The sequence below is a fragment of the Pundamilia nyererei genome, unplaced genomic scaffold (assembly GCF_000239375.1).
Source record: "Pundamilia nyererei isolate P.nyererei 1_Seehausen unplaced genomic scaffold, PunNye1.0 scaffold00157, whole genome shotgun sequence".
Lineage (NCBI taxonomy): Eukaryota > Metazoa > Chordata > Actinopteri > Cichliformes > Cichlidae > Pundamilia > Pundamilia nyererei.
This window is the reverse complement of record NW_005187558.1, coordinates 1,424,278-1,437,423: the sequence shown is the minus strand read 5'-3', so window position 1 is coordinate 1,437,423 and position 13,146 is coordinate 1,424,278. Positions and strand designations below refer to the sequence as shown.

General features: G+C 39.8%; 1 protein-coding gene across 4 annotated transcripts in view; it reads right to left on the bottom strand.

The window, feature by feature from the left end:
• The window catches only part of LOC102213137 (radixin), a 45,485-nt gene extending 32,774 nt beyond the window's left edge, over positions 1-12,711 (bottom strand). The window contains exon 1 of one of the 4 annotated variants that reach the window (XM_013913878.1): positions 12,578-12,711. The gene's annotated coding sequence lies outside the window, so the exon portion shown is untranslated. The other 3 variants (XM_013913879.1, XM_005745308.1, XM_013913880.1) reach the window with 3 other exon arrangements.
• Positions 12,712-13,146: the final 435 nt, after the last annotated feature.

Sequence of the window (13,146 nt, the reverse complement as noted above, 5' to 3'; positions counted from 1 at the left end):
TGTAACATATTTACTTTGTGTGTCTGACTATGTGATGTTTCATTACACCGCAGTCAGTCACACAATATAACTGTGTGACTGAACTGTTATATTACCTGTAAAGGTGGGATTAGGCCTCTTCAATAATCCTTTACGTACATCTCTTTCTAAACCATGTGTGCGCTGACTGAAAATAGCCCTGACAAAACAGATTTATCGGTTGCTGCAGGTTAATAAGGAATAAGGGGAAATGCAAACCTTTCCAAACAGAACACTGCTGACATGGTCACACTGTCAAAACAGGACAAACTGGCCATTTGATATAAGATTACATCACAAAAATCACTGAACCACTATTAACTTCATGTTTTACTGCAAGTACGTTATGAAAAAGGGACAAACTAAACTAGCAACACTTAGCAAACAACCATACTGTACACACACAGATGTTACTGAGATCCTTTGACTACAGCAGAATTCCTCAGTGTTCAGATGAAGCTGTAACAGAGGAGCAGTCCTAAACTCAGCATAAAAAACAAATGAGAACCATAGAGTAGGTAGAGGACAGTGGTTAGTTATAGAGAAAATCAGGGAAAGAAAGAAGAAACAAACCAGTAAGTGGGGACAAAACGGGTGGGGGTGGTGGGGGTTTACAAAGCCCTTTGCATGATCTCTATGACAAATCATAACTTGCTTACTGAGAAATGTTATGTTCTCTGGACAGTGTGGGTTTATCTAGTACATCTTGTTACCTAAAATGATTAGAATGTAAGGAGAGCAGTTAGTAGGTGTCCCGTAGGTGCCAGATCTTTGTGATGTGTGGGGCTAGAAATAGACCTTCCACAAGTGTCAGCACATAGCATTAAACCAGGCTCAGACACAGGCTTAGGCTCGGTCTGACAAGAAAAACAAAGTGAAAGATTTTGGTTCTCTAAATATCTCAGAGTTACTGGAAAGGTTTACACTAATTAATATGACCACAAGAAGCCATCCAAGAAGAATTATGGAAGAGTTCTTCATTTTGTTTTTATTTTCGAAATAATGATGGAAACTAGGTTTGGTTTGTAAACTGGGACAAATAAAACATTCAGTATGTCATAAAGATGGTGTTTAGATCTAAAAGAAATTGGTTTCAAAGTGTGTGTTCTCAAATTGACTTATCAGTGCAGTCAGCCTCCGCTATGCTTTGTTTGTCTAACTATTAGTGAGTGAATTTAAACAAACCTACGCCTCCAAGACTAAAATAAAATTATTTTGAGGACTTCAGCCAAGAATTTACATGTCTCTGCATAAAACATTCTTTACAATAATCACATTTAAAGGATTAGGCTATTGAACAGAAAACAGTAAAAATTATTTAAAGAATAATTAAATTGGACAACTACATTGAACTGCTAACTAACCTCAGTTAAATACTTTACAGAAGTCACTGCAGATCCATTTAATGTGGTCAATAACTGCCCTACATATTTCCATCCCATTAGAAGGCTGGCAGAAGGATTTCTACATATTTGAATAGTCTTGAGGCAAACTGAAAATTTTATAGTCACATCTGAGAGCATTGTAAATTTACAAATTCTCACTTTTAAAAAGTCCCTTTGATGTGTCAGAAAACTGTACAACATGACCTGCAAATCAATGCACTGCTCAGTCTCAGTCAAGCCTTTCATAATCACATCAGCGTCTTATGAGGCCCAAATCCTAAAGGTCTACCTGGCTCGGAATACATTTTCGTTCAAAGAGAGCTTTGGAAGCCAGATGAGCTTCTTTCTTCAGGTGCAGAAGCATCTCAACTAAGCCAAGATTGTAATACGAGTGACCTCTAGACTACCGCTTGAAATAGTACTAGTTAAAATAGAAAGATGTAGGACAGAATCATGTTTTAAATCATTACTCTAGAAGAAGAGTGAGCAAAACTAATATTACTGTTTGAAACACTGGCACCTTCAGAGGGCAGGAACATATTTAAGACTACTAAAGATTGATTGTACTGTCAGCAGTAGCAGCAGCTGTAGTTTGACCACATCAACTAGGACAATACTATTACTGACAGTTGTGACAGCAACTGAACGCACCCCCAAGCCAAAGTTTCATATCACAAAAAAGCTCTATTCCGACAGGACCAGTTTCAGGTTTCGATCACACAATACTGCTGAGTGAGGTCATCTTCTAGCAGGTAAATAGACTGAAAGAGCATCCCGTACAAAGGCTCAGTCACAATGCTAGAAGCCACCAAGTGAAAATCTGGCATTTTCAGTCCTGAGGAAAAATTCAGTATTCCACGTTTGGCAAGTGATTGATAGCATTGACATTGACTCCTAAAACCCCAATTACGCAGGCCTAGAGACAGGTCGGTGACCCCCGGTATCACAAAATCCCAAATGGAAACTAGCTGGTAATTGTATCTGCTTACCAGCTTTAAAGTAAAAGTTGCGCCTTACCACTGCAACTTTTACTTTGAAGGCAAATGTTCCATTTCCAGTTTGCATTGCACATTTTCAAGTTTCATCAAAGGTCAGAGAGCAAATGATGATGATATGGTCTGCATGTAAGTTGTAAGTTGGTGTCATCGATACAAACGGAGTGACTGCACAAGTCTGCTAGTGACACCATCTTTGCAACAGATTTCAACATTGAAAACATCAAAATAAAATAAAATTCAATCAATCAATCGCCAGCTGGTCAGGAAATATACATTTTATCTTTAGTCACAGGAGGTCAATGTGTGGGTTTGCTGGTCAGTCACTAAGACTGTGTGGCTAACTGAGGCTCACAGATACACTGCCACTCAAACGTTTGGACACACCTTCCCATTTAATGGTTTTTCTTTATTTTTACTACTTTCTACATTGTAGATACATACCGAAGACATCAAATATATGAAGAAAGATATATGGAATTATGCAGCAAAGAAAAAACTGATAAATCACTGTCTTATATTTTAGATTCCTGAAAGTAGCCACCCTTTGCCATGATGACAGCACTGTAAACTCTGAATGTGCTCTCAGTGAGCTTCATGATGTAGTCGCCTGAAATGGTTTCACTTCACAGGTGTGCCATGTCAGAGTTTATTTGCGGAATTTCTTGCCTTCTTAATGGGGTTGGGATCATCAATTGCATTGTGCAGAAGTCAGGTTTGTACACAGCTGACAACCCTGTTTGACAAATTTTAGATTTCAGAAGTAAAGAGACACAACAGTCCATCATGACTTTAAGAACTGAAGGTCAGTCAGTCCAGACAATTGCTAAAACGTTGAATGTGTCCCCAAGTGCAGTCGCAAAAACCATCAAATACTATGGCGAAACTGGCTCACATGAGGATCGCCCCAAGAAAGGACGACCAAGAGTCACCTCTGCTGCTGAGGATAAATCCATCCGAGTCACCAGACTCAGAAAACACAAGTTTCCAGCACCTCAGAGTAGAGCCCAGATAAATGTCACACAGAGTTCCAGTAGCATCTCTACATCAACTGTTCAGAGGAGACTGGTGTGAATCAGACCTTTACTGTATGGTCAGATAGCTGCTAAGAAACCACTACTAAGGAAAAGCAACAATCAGAAGAGTTTGTTTGGACCAAAAGACCCAAGGAATGGACATCTGATGAAAATCTTTGGTCTGATGAGTCCAAATTTGAGATTTTTGGTTCGACCCACCGTGTCTTTTAGATAGTCACCGTGAAGCATGGAGGAGGAGGTGTAATGGTGAGGGTGCATTACTGGTGTCACTGTTGGGGATTTATTCACAATTGATATCACATGGAACCAGCATGGCTACCCCAGCATCCAGCAGCGACATGAAATCCCATCCAGTTTGCATTTAGTTGGACCAACATTTATTTTTCAACAGGACAAAGATGTCAAACACACCTCCAAGCTGTGCAAGGTAGGGCTGAACGATATACCGCATTTGCGATAATATCGCGACATGATCAAGTGCAATTTTCTAACCGCAAAGGCTGCGATTATACTCTGGACATGTCCAAATTCATGGGCTGCATCCTCCTGAGGCCGCATTTGTAGACCGATTACGTCACAGCGACGCGCCGAAGGCTGTCCAAATTACTACCATATCCCAGAATTCATAGCGCGGCCCAGCCAAACTCCAGTTTCCAGCAATGGCGGCCGCTACTAAGTTTTAAAATTACTCATACTAATCTTTCTGGGTCACAAAATAAACTTTTAACATATTTTCAGGCGAGAAAGTAGTTGTGTAAACATCAAATATCTGCTCGGTTTATCAAGATATCCCATATTTGCAAAAGTGCTTCGACGTTTTCAGAGGCGTCTGCTACCCACCAGCTCGACAGCTAGCCGGGAGCTCGAGGGTTACTGATGCGGCCGAGAACGGCACAACTCCCGGCACATCATTTTCAGATCACCGCGGAGTTTCGCTGCTCGGGTTAAACGTAATATATAAGTCACTTAGACAACCTAAAAATTTTATTGTTGGGCTTTTTTCAGTGTTTTGTTTGTTCGTGAGTAAATCGGTTTGGCTGAGATTAAAGTTATTAGATTAGATAAAATAAAACTTTATAAAATCCCCCAGGTGGGTTCCTCCTTGGTTTTCACACAGCTGACTAAACGTCAAACAGAAAACTTATTAAACAGAAGTATGAGACAGTCGAGAATTTACACCAGTGTCTGGTTATATTTTAGATAGCAAGAAGCAGACGGCCGAGTTTATTAAACTCCACCGAGACAGCGGTGACGCTAATCAGAAGGCTAGACCGTCCAATTTCACGCCTTTAAATTTTAAAGGCGTGTTTGTGTGTGTGTTTATACAATTGCTATTATGTTTGCACTTTATGTGTAATGTTACTGACTGCAGAGATCAGTAAGATGTGTGTATTTTTTATTTATTAGTTTTATTTATTTAATATTATTTTTTAATTGAATGACTGTCTAGTAGTTCACAGATGTCGAAAAACTGAGTGTGGTAAACACTGATTTTTTTTATGTATATTTCTGCAATCTGCACATTGTACTGACTTTCATTTTAATGTTTACACCAGGGTTCCTTGTCAGCACTTTATGCTCAGATGTTTGTAAGCTAAAAATAAACTATTGTGTATGTTCAAATATACTGTTGTGATTGAAGAAGTTAAATAAAAATGTCAGTCATCAATTCATGCATCACCTCATGTCATCATAACAGAGGTCTGTCTTCCAGGAAAGAACAGTTTAAAATTAATGTAATATAGTATTGGCCATACTATATGATGTATTGCTTGTCTTTGTTTAATAATACAGAAGACAAAGACCTTAAAAAATAATCGCATATCGCATCGCAATCGCAATATTGGGGAAAAAAATCGCAATTAGATTATTTTCCATAATCGTTCAGCCCTAGTGCAAGGGTTATTTGATCAAGAAGGAGAGTGATGGATTTCTGCACCAGATATCCTGACCTCCACAGTCACCTGACCTAAACCCAGTCAAGATGGTTTGGGATGAGATGGACCGCAGAGTGAAGGCAAAAAGTCCAACCAGTGCTCAGCATCCCTGCGAACTCCTTCAAGAGGGTTGAAAACTATTTCAGGTGACGACCTCATGAAGGTCATCAAGAGAATGCCAAAAATGTGCAAAGCAGTGAGCAAAGCAAAGGGTGGCTATTTTGAATAATCTAAAATATAAAACATGTTTTGAGTTGTTTCACTCTTTTTTTTGTTTACTACATAATTCCGTACGTGTTCATTCATAGTTTTGATGCCTTCAGTGAGAATCTACAATGTAAATAAAATAAAGGAAAATCATTATATAAGAAGGTGTGTCCAAACTTGACTGGTAGTGTACATTGGTTTCCTGATATCAGCTGATATTTGCCCATCAAAGATACATCAGGGTTTCCAGTTTGTGCCGATAAAAATATTTTGTAATTAAGAAATTGTGTCATTTCATAATTTCTCCAGAAGAGAATGTTGATCTCCATTATCTACAATACTGCACTATCTGTAGGACATGTAACTGAGTACACTTGCCTGTCTGGGATATATCTCTACCACTTTTGGGATAGGAACTGAAAGATGGTGAACTATGGTTAGGCAGGGTGGAGTCAGAGGAAACTCTAGTGTAGCTCGCAGTCATTATGTGGAAATCTAAAATCTTTTAATTACGTTTCGTATCATTTCTATGCCAAAGACATTCAGCTTTATCCACCCTAGTCCATCTTATTTAACCCAGATTAGTATAAGCTCGCTAGCAATTACCTTGCTTTGAACACCAACAATGCTGAGACCATAATTATAGCTCCTTGTGAACTATAACCTAAAATGAGTCAGACTTGTACGTTTTTTGTTCAACAGCTAAGTCCAGCATTCAGAATCTTAGTGTAATATTTGATTCTTCTTTGGGGTTCGACTTGCATATAAAATCTTTGTCTCGATTCCCGTTTCTTTCATTTAAAGAACATTTCTAAACTGTGACTTATGTTCTCCTTAGTTGAAATGGAAAATAATGTTTATCGTTTTTGTTTTTTCATTTAGATTACTGTAATGGCCTGCTTACCAGCTTGGACAAAGTTTTACTTTCACACTTCCAAGCAATACAAAATGCTGCGGCCAGGCTAGTAACATCTTCTAGAAAGCAAGTCCACATCACTAGCATTCATACTCTTTACACTGGCTCCCAACAGGTTTACGATTCATTTTAAAATCCTTGTAATAACATACGAAATAAGTCACGGCCAAGGTCCAGATTATATACACTGCTCCTCACCATCTTCACGGGTTCAGAATCTGTTAGTTGTTTGCTGTACACAACTAAAGACTGGGGAGAATGAGCCTTTAAGTCTGTGGGACCGAGGCAATGGAAGAGTCTACCGCCACAACTACGTCTAGTTGACTCTGTGGGTGCTTTTAAAAAGCAGTAAAAACTTTTAATGAAACAGGCTTTGTGTTGATTTTATTGGATTATTATTATTATTATTATCATCATCGTTATTATTATTATTAATTTGTTTGTCTTTTAGAAATCTTTTTCTTAATTGTGTCTTATTTTATCTTTTTATTGGCTATTATGGCACTTAATGTTTTTAATTTTACTTTTTTTTGTGTAAAGCTCTTAATAAATGTTACTTACTTCCAATCTTGGTTCTTAAGCATACCAGATATGCTGAAATTATATATTTATTGGACCTATGAATTATCTATATGCAAGTAGTGTATATGCACAAACTAACACCAGAACAGCCACTTAACTAGAGAGCTATGGAAATCACAAGATAGAAAGTACAGGTGATAGCAGGCTAGCAGCAACTGAACTTTCTAAATAACAGTGAGATTAATTATCTACCAAACAAACTCTGACAGCTGTTAACATACAGTGCAAACCAGATCCAACAGAGCTCTACTTGTGGGAAGCACTGATATATAAATACTGACCAATTTGTATTGATGTTGGATTTTTTTAAGCACCCTAAAAACAGATATCAGTATCAGCACCACAAATGCATAAATAACTCAGACAGTTCCATCGCTCCTGCTGGCCTTAACAGCTTTTTCACTGGAAGCCCTATTACAATCAATGCAACAAATTCATTGTTGAAACTATTTTCAGCTGTAGGTAGGAAAGATGAGAAAGTGTCTCATAGATCTAAAATAACTTCATCCACAATTTAATAACAGCTAGACTGAACCAGAAGAAACTGAACCATTATCAGCATAAGTCCCTTGGCTGGAAAACTTAAATTTAAAGCAGGTAGACTGCAAAATCTAAAGCCTGGGATGAGTTTATCAGCTGAGTCACCTTGTGCAATTTTCTTCCAACCCTGTAACACCTTCTGCTTGCTCTGTGTCTTTCTATTTCACATCGAGGGTGAGAGACAGTGAGGAAGGACTACAACAGTGAATTGATGGAAGAAGAAAAAAAAAGAGAGAGAAAGTCGGTAAGAATTCAAAGCTTCACTTGACCCATATACCTGCAGCCAGCAGATAGGTGAAGACACTGAATGCTAAGAGAGTTGAAGTGGTTTTACGTCTGTGTTCTGTGAAACAGTATAAAGCCAGTCGTTCAAAAAAAGAAAAAACCCACAGCACACACAGGTCTGCACTGTGTAGACAGGCTTAGAAAAAAGTGATGTAATATATTTAGTGAAACCACAGGGTCACTTAAAAAAAAGATATAGCTTTCAGGTCCCCATTCATGCAAAAAGAAACCTCTCTCAATGTGAACATTGCTTTCTTTCATCTCTCTCGTTTTCCCAGTTGATATCAACACTGTTAATAGGGCTGTTCGATATAACGATATATATCGGATGACGATATAAAAACGTCTATCATTTCATATTACGCTATCGTTTGTTTCGTGGTGTCGCAAAATAAACTGTTTACGGCAATATTTTTTTTAATGGTTTTGATGGTCACTGTAGTTTTTATTAATTTCTTAAAGTTCTCTCTTTCTCTTACATTTAATATAACCACACTAGGGACGGACAAGCGCCTGTTTTTATGCGTTGTCGTTAGCAACAACGACGGTAACAGCATCGCGTGTCCGCTTGTTTATGTTCCACATAAACCTTTCACAATAAAGCTCAAGATCCTGTTGAGATTTTTCACATGAATCACGTGAAAGAGCAGATTGTTTACGGATGAGAAGTAAAAAAGAGCCGCCAGGTGCTAAAAAATAAACCTTAGACTCAAACGTTAGAACAGGCTTTTCCCTGCAGCACGCCGTGTAATAAAGAAAACGGCGGCCGTTACTATGTCTAAAAATGTATAGTTTCATGCATCGGTTAAAACACGACTCCAGCTGGAAACACTTCACGCAAGTCGAGCTGCCTGAGATTCACATAATTTACAGAAAATGTTACATTTTTGTGATTTATATCGTTATCGGACGATAGAATTCTTATATTGGGATATGAGATTTTGGTCAGATCGCACAGCCCTAACTTAATATCAAAAAAATTTACAGACTTTTATAGATTTTCCAGTCGCCTTTACAGACCTCTGTTACTTGTCCCTCCTTTGCCATTTAATCATGTTAAGTTGGGCTGTGATTCATATTGGGAAATACTGTTCTGACTTTCTTTGCCATTTAAAAATGGCAATAAAATAAAATAAGTGGTGGTGGGGGGAGGGGGGAGGTAATGAAACCCCATTCAGAAATGTGGAGCTGGATCTCGTTCAGTTATTTTCAACAGTTCTTGACAACATCACCGGTTTCCTTTATTCTGTTAATTTACATAGTGATAGCTTAAACATAAAAAACAAAGGGCGACTGTTGCTGTGAAATACTTGAAACGGTAAATCTCTGTCATTACATGCGTGTTTGCAGAAGCCACAAAATGTCCTGCTGTTAAGTGCCAGGGCTGACACACTCATAACTTTGAGCAGCTGTTACAACAGCAGGAATCGGCACCAACTGCTTAGAAAACAAAGCTTTACTTAAACCACCAAAGAGCCAATTAACCCCTCGGTGAATGTCAGGAGGGGAGACTTTGTGATAAAACGCAAATGGCTTGTCCCAGGTGTGACCTCTGAAACTAACTGAGCTAACACAAACTCCTTTCAAGCCACTGAAAAAGTGTGAGTTTTCACGAGTTTCTAGAATATAATAAAATTTATGGCACAAACAGCAGCTTTTTTGGAATCACCTCCAAGCGCTCCAAACTTACATGCTGACTTTTTTCCCCCCTCTCAGTTGGAGGAAATGGAAGGCAGAGAATGGGTAGGATTGGGGGACGGGATGGAGTATAACGCTGAATCTCGACAGCCAACCGCAGAAGACCATGCTAATCAGCCAAAAACAAAGACTAGCTCCAGATGCATGTGTAATGACTATGGCTGAATTTGAAACCAGCCCGTTTTATTTACAGAGGTGCATGAAGGACGTTTGCATTTGTTGTCCCTCCAAAACCGTAACCTCTGTGTCAGAATTCTTCACGCACTGAGTTACTTAAACAAGCTTTAAAGTGTGCAGGAAACAGAGCAGATAAAGGCAAAGAAAGTGAAAGAGAGGACATGATATTGAGGCACAATAAATAAGGGAGAAATGAGAGAAACTAGATAGCATCAGTCTGCGACAGGCCTCTGGAGCTAAAGTATTGGCTCCCTGTTCCCAGCTGATACTACTACATATGCTCCAACGTAACAACTGATGTGACAAATTACACCAACATACATGAGACAGAAAGGCATATTTCTGGCATATTACTTAAGATGTTGCAAGCTGTCAGCCTTATGTTTGTGAAAAAAGTAGAACAACAGTAATAACTCACTGCGTTTTATATTTTTGATCTCTTTTTCCACTTGAACAGTTAAAGATTCACCATTACTTTTGTTGCTTAGTGTTAAACTTAAATTCCAGCTGCAATGCAAAGCATGTTCCTGGTTCAACTCTGACCATTTGAACTTGTTACCCATGCATGAATGCACCTTCACAATGCACCGAATGACAATAATAGATGTTTCTGGCACATTTCTCCTTTGTTTTAGATGTAACTAGACTTGACAGGCATCTATAATTAACAGAAGAAATGTAAACAGACAATGTAAATACTGTCTCTAAACTTTTAAAGTGCTTACATAGACTACGATAGAATGGAAATAGCAACAAAACACCATAAAAGTCTAAATTTTCATTAACAAGGCTGATAAGGGAAAACTGCACTCAGTACGAACACAGCCATAGCCATAACATAGTAGAGGAGTTTCACATTGACAGCTGGTGTGTGAATACTCTGTCTAAATTCTTCCAGCTGGCAAATTGTCTTATTATGAACATTCTTTTGGTTGGTGCAAGTTGGTTTAATTTTTTTAAGAATAAAGAAAACCAGGGCCTATTCTCTTTCTTAAAATAGCGGAGGGATACTGCTGTTATTGCTATTTTAGTGTCTTTACATTTATCTCACGGTTACCATTTTTGATACAGTGAGGGTTTATTTACAAATACGAAGTTTAATCGTAATGACAAGTCTCTTTAATTAGCCAATGAGTAAGCATGTACTTTCAAGCCTTCATTAATAACTTCTGCTGTAAAGCTTTCTTCTTCTGCATTTAAGTGGTCTTACAGCAACATTTCTCAGGAATTAACAGCTATATGGACGTGTGGTCAGGACAAGCATTAGCATTCTCTTTTTGTGGCCGTGTGCCGTGGGATTATTCAACAGGTTACAAAAAAAAATAAAAAATAAAATAGCGCAGCCGAGAGAAATCTAAAACCAGCAGTCAAGGGTATCTGATGTCATGGTGCGGAGAGCCTCCTTCTCAAATGAGTTGTAATTCGGTCCCACGAGTGGGCGGGCTCGAGAGCAACAGGAGAATTTGAGCGATGGGAATAATGGCCAATAAATTCACTCGCTGTGCCTATCAGCAGCTCGTAATTTGCCTGACGCCGACAGAGCATCTGTTTGTGCCAGATGGACCGCTAGCGTCCTGCGTGTGTGTGTGTGTGTGTGCGCGCGCTACTGTGACTGAATTGAAAACCGTTATTTATGTGCAAAAGCCATACTGGTCCGCGTGCTTCAAGCTTAGCGCCTAAACTTGGAAATGATAAACTAAGGCCAAGGTTGCCAACGTTAACATATCCTCATCTTGCTGATAAACAAAAGAAGTCAGACTTAAATCGAAGTTGTTATTTGTTTTTACGTTACAGTATCGCCTGTATAATCTTGGAGGCAGCGCTAAAAAAAAGGGGGAATTTAAATCGACCGCAAGTATCTCAAAGTGTGGTGACCGCAACACACGAGTCCCCGAATGCCGTATCTGCACCTGCTAACAGTTCAGTGTGAACGATGTGCTAATCGTGTTTCAGCAGCGGCTGTTTTCGACATTGTTACAGAAAGAAAGGCGCGTTGTCAGCACCACAAAAGTTGCAAACGGCGCAAGAAACATTGTTTCCGCTGCGAGCTTTTTTTTAATCTCTTCCCCACCAGAGCATCAGTCCCTTCCAGCACATGAACAGAACCTCGCCTGAATTTCAACAGCAAAGGCGGGCACGTTCAAGCTCTCCCGGGTAGCTGTTGAAATCATTATCGAAGCGCTCAGAGGAGCTCGTGAAAGCTCACATATATATTCCGCTTGAATCTCGAAGTAGACATGACAACTAATTGCCATGACTACCCTCTTCTGTTGCCTAACACCGACTGACACTGAGCCCTTCAGAGGAAAGCGACACGGGCTTACTCACCCGTCCTCCCGTCCTAAAACGTGCACGAAGCCGGTTAGAAACTGAGGTGAAGCCAAACCGGGGGCACGCCGCCTTTAACCTGCCAGTCAAAGTGCGCTAGAAAATAAGTTGTGCTGCTCGTCAGCGGCCCAGAGTGTTCAAATAAAGACACAGCTGCCGCTCTGCAGCCCAGAGAAGAAAATAAATCCCTTCTCATTTGGACGGCTTAAAGGAAAAGAAGGACGACAGGCAGAGATGAAGACGGTCAAACTCACCTCTAACGCCTAGCTGCGCTCGAGGATGTGTCCCAACTGTCACCCCCTCCAGCAGGCAGCAGTACTTTATATATCCACAGCGATTAAAAATAGACCGTTCCCGGACACGGTGCGTACCGAGAGTGTAGCTATAGTGATACAGGCTTCATTGGAGGGAGACTCCTCCGCCAGTCTCCCACGACCGGAGAAGAGGTAGTCAATATGGCTGACAAACTCACCGTACCGAGGCGTGGTGAGCAGAGTCCTGCAGATTCACCCACCCCTCCTCCTCACACCGTGCGACTGAAACTCTGCAGAGCAGCCCAGCTGTGGGGTGTAGTTCTGGGGTTCAGGAGCTTATCACCCCACCCTCCAAAAAAGGAGACGTTTTATTACCTCACAGACCCTTCTGGTAAATGTGTTGGGTCACATTTTATTTTGAGAAGTGCCCCCCTGCTGCTATGTAATGTGGCAAGTGTGTGACTGTAAAAGTGTTTGTATAGACATTCAGCTAAAAGCACCAAAGCAGTCAAAGCTTTAACCAATGTAGACTCGTTTTTAATTTTTTTATTTTTTTTAAATGTGCTAACAGTTTGCACTGGGAACCCTCAGTGTTTGTGTAAATCTTGCAGGCATGGCCATTAAATTAGAAACATGAAAAGAAGAAGAGCATGCAGCTCTAACTCCTTCACAGTGCTCCAGATCCGTTAGAAATCAGCTTCACATTGAGACAGTGGCAGAGTAATGGCAAAGTGAAATGGCTAGTGTATCATGCATTCAGCACATAGTGGTTCTGGTTCTTTACATC